Source organism: Diorhabda sublineata, chromosome X (assembly GCF_026230105.1).
Source record: "Diorhabda sublineata isolate icDioSubl1.1 chromosome X, icDioSubl1.1, whole genome shotgun sequence".
Classification (NCBI taxonomy): domain Eukaryota; kingdom Metazoa; phylum Arthropoda; class Insecta; order Coleoptera; family Chrysomelidae; genus Diorhabda; species Diorhabda sublineata.
The window spans coordinates 11,090,551-11,100,725 of record NC_079485.1 but is presented as its reverse complement, the minus strand read 5'-3'; the positions used below and the strand labels follow the sequence as shown (position 1 = coordinate 11,100,725).

At 32.4% G+C, this 10,175-nt stretch overlaps 1 long non-coding RNA gene across 3 annotated transcripts in view; it reads left to right on the top strand.

The window, feature by feature from the left end:
• Positions 1-6,651: 6,651 nt before the first annotated feature.
• Positions 6,652-10,175, top strand: part of LOC130450920 (uncharacterized) — a 45,242-nt gene continuing 41,718 nt past the window's right edge. For 2 of the 3 annotated variants that reach the window (XR_008910643.1, XR_008910644.1), the window contains exon 1: positions 6,778-6,927. This is a non-coding gene — a long non-coding RNA (uncharacterized LOC130450920). Of the gene's footprint in view, positions 6,928-10,175 lie in introns of all 3 variants that reach the window. The other variant, XR_008910645.1, reaches the window with a different exon arrangement.

Genomic DNA, 10,175 nt, shown 5'->3' with positions numbered 1-10,175 from the left:
TTTGTGTTTTCTCGCATGAGATTTGCATGTAAAGTCTCTGTGCCGTCAGGTTAAATGCCGTCGTCTTCATTTTCAGCTATAAGTATAGCGTCATCTGCGTAGCAAAGGATTAACTTCGTTTACGCTCTCAATTATTTGGTCCATTATTACGTTGAAAAGGCATGGGCTGAGGCTATCTCCCTGTCTTATGCCAGATGAGACTTTGAGTTCTCTTGTTAGCCCACAGTCTGTTTTTATTCTTGTTTTGGTGTTGATGTTAAGTTGCCTTACTAGATTTGTATAATGCTTCTTGACGCCTTTTTGGTTTAGTCGGTGGATTACATCGTTGAGTTTTACTCTATCGAATGCTTGCTTTAGATCTACGAAACATGTGTACATGGGTTTATTGTATTCTATGGATTTCTCTATCAACTGGCGTAATAGGAATATTGCGTCTATAGTGGATCTGTTTGGGTGGAAGCCTTGTTGCTCTTCTGAGATGCCTACCTTAGCAGTTATCTTATTTGCAAGTATCTTGGTAAATAACTTTAACACACTACTAAGTAGTGTTATGCCTCTGTAATTCTTCGGATCTGATTTTAAACCTTTCTTGTATATAGGTATAGTTATACTAGTTCTCCATTCTTCGGGTATTACTCCAGTTCTTTCTATTTTATTGTACAGTTTTGTTAATTCTTTTTCGATTTCTGGGCCCCCGTTCTTCAGTAGTTCATTTGGGATATTGTCTGTACCTGTCTGATTTTCTATTCTTTAGTTTCTTTATGGTTGTTTGTACTTCTTCTAACGTGATGGTTTCTTCCTGTTCGTTTGGGGATGGCGGGTTTGCGACTTCTACTTCGTCCCTGCTTCCGTTGTTATCATATAGGATCTCAAAATGTGCTGCCCATGTTTCCTGATTTATAACATTTATCACTACCTCCTCGTTGATTGGTTTCTTCCTTTTTCGTATCATGTTCCATATTTTTTTCTGGCCTCCGTACAAATCATGTTCCATTTCCACTGAGAAATTTTCCCAGTATGTTTTTTTCAGTTCTTTTATTGTGTTGGTTATTCTATTTCTCACTCTTTTATAGACTTCGTATTCTTCCTGTGATCTATTGGTAATGTATTTTATGTACGCTTTCTTTTTTTCATTTGCCAGTTCCTTAATTTCTAGAGTGAACCAGGGTTTATTGTGTGTTCTATTCGTGTCTATTGTTCTTTCTCCTAGGGATTCCTTTGCGCTGTTCTTTATGTTATTCTTTAGTTTCTCCCAGGAGGCTTCTACGTTGTCGGTGTCTTTTATAGGGTTTTGGACAATTTTTTCGCGGAGTCTGTTTTGATAGAGGTATTTAATGCTTTCATCCTTAAGCGACTCTATATTAAATTTCGATACGTAGTTGGGTGTTTTTCTTTTCTTTATTATGTGGGATACGCGGTATTTACACAATACTAAACCGTGTTGTGTGCCGATATTTGCCGATGTTAATACCCGTACGTCAAGTATCTGGGAGGGGTGGACTTTCCTGTTTGTAATTATGTAGTCAATAGTTGATTTTTGGCCTCTCGTGTTAGCGAAGGTGTACTTTTGTTGTTCCTTATGATCAAAATATGTGTTGTTGATACGTAATTCGTTGAGGGCGCATACATCTATTATTATATCTCCGTTATCATTCACTGCTTCTTCGTTGAAACTATTCATGATTCCTGGGATAACTGTGTTTCCAATTCTTGAGTTAAAGTCGCCCATAATAAACACTTTGTCTTTACTGGGTGTTTTGTCTAACGTAGCTTGCAAGGCATCAAAAAAAGCTTCCCTTTCTTCTTTCGGTTTGCTTATATCCGGTGCATATATACTTAGTAGGTGTGTTCTTTGTTTCATTGTCTACTTGATAAATATGATTTTCATACACCCCATATAATAGCAAGAAATGTAATCTATAAAAATGGTTTGCTTTCAACTCCAAATATTGTTATATCAATTTGCTTGGTTCGCAAGTCAAACAAAATCGTTGAAAATGAAATCTTCCTATCGATTTTACCAGAGCCGCATTATATTAGATTTTCATATAAATTTTTTCTATAATAATCATAACACAGATATACTAAGAAAAATTGGGGAGAACGTGCACGATAAGTCTAATATACTCATAGTAAAATAATTTTGTATCATTAAACTCAGTGTAAATTGTAGAAACTCGTTCCATTAAATCGATTACAAATTTCTACAGAATTTAACATATATTAGAAAAAAAAACATATTCATTTTAAATTACACTATTTTCGATTCTGACTCCTTTTGTGTTTTTTGTTGACCAAATGAAAATATTTCTTTTTCTCCTTCCAACTTTGTGGCACTATCGCTTTAAAGCCCAACTACCCAACTAGTAAATACCCGGCCCAATAAGCCACAATGAAACACGTGATCATAACAATACTATTCTTTTTGAACGTTTTTTCCAAAATGCACAACCAAGTTCATCCAGGTGTTCAAAGCATAGGAGTGCTTGAGGAACTTCCTCCCTTATCTCTTTTGAAATCCAGGGTCCATTATAGTTTTTGTCTGCATATTCCATTCTCTCTTCTTTGATCGTATTGGTATAAGTAAATTGACACACTGTTTGATATTTTTCTCATAATTTCTTATTTTTGTGAAGTTATTGTGATGTTGACCTTGGAAACCGTCCAAAAACGACGCGGATCACCATCTGATGCCAGCCCTGACTCGAGGGCAATCACTTACTCGCCTATCGAGTACCTGGATTGAATACTCGGTTTAGTCGAGGTAGTAGTGTGAGTGGGGTTTTTGTTGCAGCTTGATAGTCTGCTTATGACTGATATTTAGTAGTTTATTCATGGTCTGCATAATTTATGTAAATGGCAAATTTGTTCATTAGCCAAATATTTTACTAGATTTGGGAATATTGTGTTCCGTATTATTACAAGGCCACTGATTCACATATGATATTTTTTATAAATAAAAAGTGATTTAGTTAAGAGGATATAAATATTTTTTTTCAAACTTATATCTTCTTTTTCTTTACGTAAAGTACAATCTGTACCATTCTAAATAATTACAAATTACAAATACTTTTGGTTATTCTAAGCCGCTACGACCAAAAATATGGTTTATACACAGAATTCATATAGATACAGGAAGTGTACATTTCAGTATACCATACTACACATAGTTATCAATTTGTTGATGATTTCAGGAATAAATTTGTTATGAATGTGATTTCTTCAATGAAGTAAATACTTTCTAACCAATAGCAACAGAAACACAATACTTTTGATAAAACAATTATTTCACTAATTAAAATTATCAGGTAGAATTAAACTGCTGATTTACAGGTAATCCGTCTCTGCTCCATATCACCATCATATATTGAACAAAATATGTCTTCTATTTTTACCATTCCTCCTGATCTGTTTTTCGCGATACAACTTCAATAATAAAATGAGGTCGAAAGAAAGAGAGATACGAGAACGCACATCAGGCTTTTCAACTTTTATTTACATAACAAGCGTGTAATCATTTCAAATCGTAATACACTGAAAATGTTTTATGGTATAGTCCAATGGCAAAATCCTTTAAGGGTCGTTCACTCTTTGTAGCTGGAATTGTTTTGTAAAGCTCTATGAGTAATTAAAGTATTAACAGTCAATTAGTGGGAATAGTTTTTGTCTTGAAAGTGATAATGAAATAATCAAAATGTAATTAAACTAAGCTTCTGAAACATCAAATATAAATAAAGAAAATCTATTGTGAGGTGGTTGCAAAAATTTCGATTTCAAGGAAAAGAATAGTTTTAATTAAGTATACTATAATCAGTGTGAAAAAAATGGTTAAGAGTTAAAATTTAACCCCAATACTCTGTCACTTGAAAATATATAAAGAATTCTAATGAGGGAGAAGATACCATACTCAGCAATAATACTGGAAAAGGAATCGTGGCTGCCTCAGAAGAGCCATTTCTGAAGCACCCTTTTCTCCGATTTCAAATTCGGCACAAATTTGGCATTATTTGCTAAAAAAGAGTTTTGTGTTAATGAGTTCATGACGCTCTCTATGGAAATTATAAAAGTATAAACTTATTAGATACCATGTGTGGCAATTAATTGACGGAAATTTATGAATAAAAAACAAGCAAATAAAGTTTTCATTATAGATCCTCACAATTTGATCCATTTATTGCCATGGTTACAGTTCTTTCTTTTACGCCACCATGATTAGTTTTTTTGAGACTTGACTTCATCTTGGGAGAAATAGTCGCCGGAGGTAACATAGGGATTATACGCGTGATCTCAGTCGCTACAGGACGCTAACATAAAAGTCACTGTTTGGCTGGTAGGAACATATTCACGATGTACGATGCAGTAGATATTAAAAAAATGGCGATCAATATTATTTTTAGTTTGGGACATCCCATTTCTTTCTACTGATGTCTTTATGTGTCTCAGGGTTAGATTTAAATCATCAGATGTTATCTTCAGCTTTAACTGCGGCAAAACAAATACTTGCGGATCGTATTCATTTTTGTTTATGGGTGAGAACTTTTGGTACCGTATTTTTCACCAAATTCTACTGATGAACGTACCTTTTAAACTGTTTCGCCCATTCCAACACTCTCCTTTTTCGACATATACTTACTTCATACAACAACTGGAATTTTCGAAAAACTTCGTCATTGGCCATTTTTGTTAAATATCTGAGAATTTTGATGCATGTGATACAGCATTTTTTTTGTTTTATAAGCAAAAACTTACTTGAAAATTATTTCACGTTAGGGAGGTGGGAGGGGGTCGAAGAGTGTGACATTTTGTGACAAGGGGATGCCATCTTAATATTTCAAAAAGATCAGTAGTTTATTACAAATTATTTATATGGTCCGATTAATAGTTGTAACAAAATATATTTTATGACATGCAATTCTGAATGCGATTGCTTTTTATTACATTCTTTTCCACAATGTGATATGATTTGATTATAATCATATCGATAAAAATAAATATGACCACAATTAATCAAGTGAAACGACAAGTGAGGTTGAGGTTCGTATATAATTTATATATAATGCATTCACCTGTATATATGAAATAGTAACAGCCAGATCAGAATTGTAAGGTAATGCTCCCAAAGGACCTCGGATAGAGAGTCGCACTCTGTCTCTGTACGCTAGGCTCACTAAAGAAATTCGTTATTCTATTATTTAGGTTTTTGAAGTACTTTTTATTGGTTTGGTTCCAATTGATTAATACAAGATTCCGGATATTGTTAACATAAAATAAGTTAAATCTTTTTATTTTCACGGGATAACCATAGGTAGAATTAATATTGAAATAGCTTGGTTATGATTAATCAAAACTGTTATTGAATTAGTTGAATTATAAAGGTGCGTGTGAATCAAAACAAAATATAATACCTTTATGCTGCTATTATTTTCAAAATGCAAATATAATAAGCAACATTATAACCATTCCTTATCCAGGATAGCAGCAAGGAATATATTAGTATATTTGTATTGACCGGGTAAAAAGAACAAAGTATCTCAACAAATCATATTTTTCTGAGTATTTCGGACAAATGAATGCTTGTTTTTAATATTGTCAGAAGAATATACTGCACCAGTTCAAATTATTTTAAGTAAAAAAGGCACTTAAAAACTATCTACGTCCAAGCATTCAAGACAGGAAACAATATGGTGGCAATTTCGACTCCCTTATAGGAATCATCTAATGGCAGGGCAGATGACCTGTGGCCGTTTCCAAAATTTTTTACGGATATCAAATTACTTGTTTTAAATGGTTGTTGTGCCATATTTTATTGAATCAATTAGTTCAAAATCTTAACACTAGACAATTTTTAGCAACGAGTGAACAGTATGAGAAGCAACACATTTTGGTCTGAAAAGGTAGGACAATATAAGATAAATTACTATTTAAGAGCAACAGAAATAACTTTTTTATTTTAAATTTACATATTTAGTGGTCCTACATTTGTATTTTACAATTTTTGGATTACAGAGACAGATTAAATGTAGTATATATCAATTAACGATAATTCGTTTTAAATCTCAGCATTTCTATTTGAATCATTAAGAAACTGAGTACTGATTTCCATATGTGTAATATATGCAAATAATATTTGCATTTGGATGTACTCATATTTTGAAACAAACTGCAAATATCCACTGATGTCGCAGCTCAAACTTGACCATTTTTTTTCTGATATTTGCCGGGTAAAATGAAAACTCACGAACTTTAGTAATGTTGCTTTTGGTAAATATCTTCAATTTATGAATTCTTGATTCTTATTAAAATTACGTGCTTCAATTTAATAGTTCCGTACAGAGTAAGAGGTGCATGTCGAATAAACAAATTATGAGTAGCTGATTCATTAGTATTTTGAAAAGATTACTTCTACAATTTTCATCTTTCCCAACTTTGTTTATTACTACTAACTTCACTCAAATCTAAATGATCGGTAGCTATAGATGAGACGAGTAATCCGAGACCAAAGATAAATTTAATGACCCTTTGTCGCCAAAAGTAATTAATCAGTCGTTTTACAAATGGTTGTTAACGGTTAACAGAAATTACGTGGTATTTTTTCCACATGAAAAGAATTGTTTAGGATCCCATGATAAAAAATAATATTTTGAATTTATTGTTGTGTGTGAGCAAAACGCGTGACATATCAAACCAATCGGCACATTGATAATAATTGTTTTTATCGTCGAGTTTGATGACTAATATCTCATTTGATGAAAACAATATTTCGTCGTTAAACATTTATTATATTGTTTAGATATTTGCAGACTTCAAATCTCAGATGTGTCTCAGTCTAAGCAGTTATATGTGTAGAAATGGTATAAAGGATAAAGTAAATTAAAAGCTCTTTATTCTATAGTAGAACATTAGTCCGTGTGAAGATAAAAAAGCAAGGTGAGTTACAATTTCTATATTTTATTCAGATTAGCTCGTGACGTTCCTAGTTTAAATTCATTACTTAGCTGGGTACTGGTATAAAAGAAGAAATAATGTGGTTTCATTAAATATGTTCCATTGTCACAAACCAAATCGGTTAGTTTCTTCCGCGGTTCTTTGTATCTGTGACACGCTTAATGAATAGATTTCTTTTATTATAACTATATTCTATTGATCATTCTTTAGAGCAAAAATGACTAAATGGTAGGAGTAATAATCCCAATAAAATTAAGCGGAATGTTAATAGGTTTCGCAACGTCAATATTGTACCAACCTTAGAATGAATATTCACGGCGGCGTTCCAATAAAAACTTAACCCATCTGAAAGTTACAGTTTCTTGAGAATATGAAAAAAGTACGTCAAATTTTATGGGGATTTTTATATATAATGAATTCTTCGGACATCTTTTTCTGGCAAGAAAAGCTCATACCGGCCCGTGGTTCTAGCTGGACAGATCTTTTTTTCAGATTAACATGTTTACAAAGAACCATAATACAAATATTACGAATTCTGTGTGCACGCAAATTTTAATTTTTCCTATTAACTTCATAATTTTCGTATTTATAAAATATACAATGCGGTCCTGAAAGAGGTCAGTTTTTATTTTTAAATTGACAATTTACAGTATTAAATATTATCCCCCTACAGCATATCATAATTTTTAAATAAAATATACCTACTTTAGATTTTAAATAACCCCATAAGAAGTAATCTAGAAGAGTCAAATCTGAGGATCCAGCCGGTCAATCGATCGTTCCATGTCTTCCAATCGACTTGTTTAAGGTTATTTCACATAGTATATAATAACGCTAAAATTGAATTCATTCTTTACCACGTTGTATATACACGCCATTGAGCAGCGTTTACTATGATTTAAATTAAAAATATCTTCTCACATTGACTTATAAACCATATATGTTGTTAAATTATTGAGAAAAACTGTATAATAATAATTCAAATGAATTTGCTCAAGTGTGGGAGTTGAAAAAAGGCTATCTAGATCAGAGAGACAGAATCAAAATTCAATGAGGAATACTTATTGTATGCTTTAACGTCAACATTATTTGAAAAATTCGACACATATTATATCCAGAACTCCTTTCAAAATATGTAATTTTTCATAAGCAATTGATATCCACAGCTAAAGTTACTTACTGTTCATCATAAGCATTATATTATAATTATGTTTTGTTCTTTAAAAAATATCTTGCAACAAATGAATATCATGTTATCTACCTTGAGTTATAAAGAGGGTGCCTCATAGATAATGTCGGTTCCCAATGTTCACTTTGTTTATTAAATAATTATACAAAAAAGAAAGACTTTATATGCGAAGTTTATGAGGCCCTTGTGACCTTAGTAAAACCATTCTTTGGGTTGTAGCCCTGCATTTTCAACATCTTCTTTTTATACAAATTTTTTTTACGGAAGAATTTCGCCATGCATATAAATAAGTAGTAATAAACAGTGAAAGGTCCGGACCAAATGCTGGATGTGATAAGAGTTCAATACCACTAAGTTTTTAAAACCGACTCCTCTTTACTACGGGTTCTGGTAATTGTCTTTTGTATAACTAGAGATTTTCCAAGTTGCGATGTTAAGATAAATTTTTCTATGCAAGTAAATATGCGTCTAATAAAATGATCGTTAGGGCGAGAAATAGTTCACACACTTTCATATATCCTACCTAATGATTTCAAATAGCGACGTATAGTATCCTTAGAAATTCCAGGAATCCAATAATCGGCTAGTGCTAGTACTAGTTACTGCTTCTCTTGTAACCTCTATATTTCAAGCAGGTGGGCGACCTGAGCACGAACGATCCTCAAGCGTCAAATATCCACTATTAAAAGGATCCAAACAATTCTGTGCTGTTTGATAATTAAGTGTGTCTTTTCCATTGGTGATCATTCTCTTTATTGGAACAGTGGAGATTAGTTATACATACAACACAAAGATTGCACCCAAAACCCCAAATTGGGTTGGAACTGCTGTTATCACTTTTTATTAACCTTGAAATATAAATCACCTCCACCAATAAACAACCCTCTTGAAACACAAATGAAGATTTAACTGCATCCACTACAAATCAACAACTTAGATGTCAGTTATTTGTGGGTGCCCTCTCAAAGAATTCAACGAAGATGCTTACAAACGTGCAAAAGCACCTACGGTAAGCAGCGATGTACATATAAGGAATAGTGCGGTTTATAGTGAAAGCCTCCATCAAATTGAAAATTCATCTTCAGTTAAGATTAAGACAAGGGAAAGTGTTGAGCAATTGCCACGATTATGCAATAGTTACCTAAAACAAGTCATAGTAACCAGACAAGATTAAAATTACGCACGATTATTTATTACATAGAAGTAACAATTCTATTACAACGAGGAAAAGCCCTTAACAAGAGTATTGATGTGAACTGGTTAGAAAAATTGTGTTCGCGACACCAAGAAATTCGAAAACATAAAATGTAATAAAGTGAATCAAAATAAAAACCCACACTCTACGAATAAAATTGCAATTTAGGTGCTGGAAAAAAATATAATTTGAAAATAAATGTCGCGATTAAATGGAAACATTAAAATATTAGATTAGGAGAAATGTTTTTTAAAGAGTACCTCTATAATTTTTACGTGAAGACGTGACAACAGTGTATATCAATGACTTGCATATCACGTAATAGTGATTCGTCGCCTTTTTTCCTTATGCAGTCTTTGTGTGCCTGATAATTGCACATCTGCAACACACTGTCTAAATGTAGGTCAAGCTCCTTCAAAAGCCTATTCTTATTATAATTGATTACTTCATATTACAAGATGAACTATTATTACTTTGGTTTATTTCATGCTGTTATTCATTTTTCTTCAAGCTACTAATATTTTCTAATGAAAAGTGTGATTAATAATTGTAACTCTCCGAATAAGTATTTTATAAAGCATTTTAATATATTAGAAATTTTTTTGAGTGAGTTTGAAACTTAAAACTACGGTATCCTATCTTTGTGATTCTTGGCTAATTTCCATACAGGCTAAAAGGTATAAGCTTATTATGTAGAGTCAAAGTAAATTTTTCTAATTAGCCAGTACATTTTTCTATATTTGAATCCCAGTTCTTCTCTTTTTAACATATTCTTTCTATCGAAATTTGGTATCTAAGGTAGTACCTAAGTATTTTGCTTAGTTTGAGTGTACCATCAGGTTATTA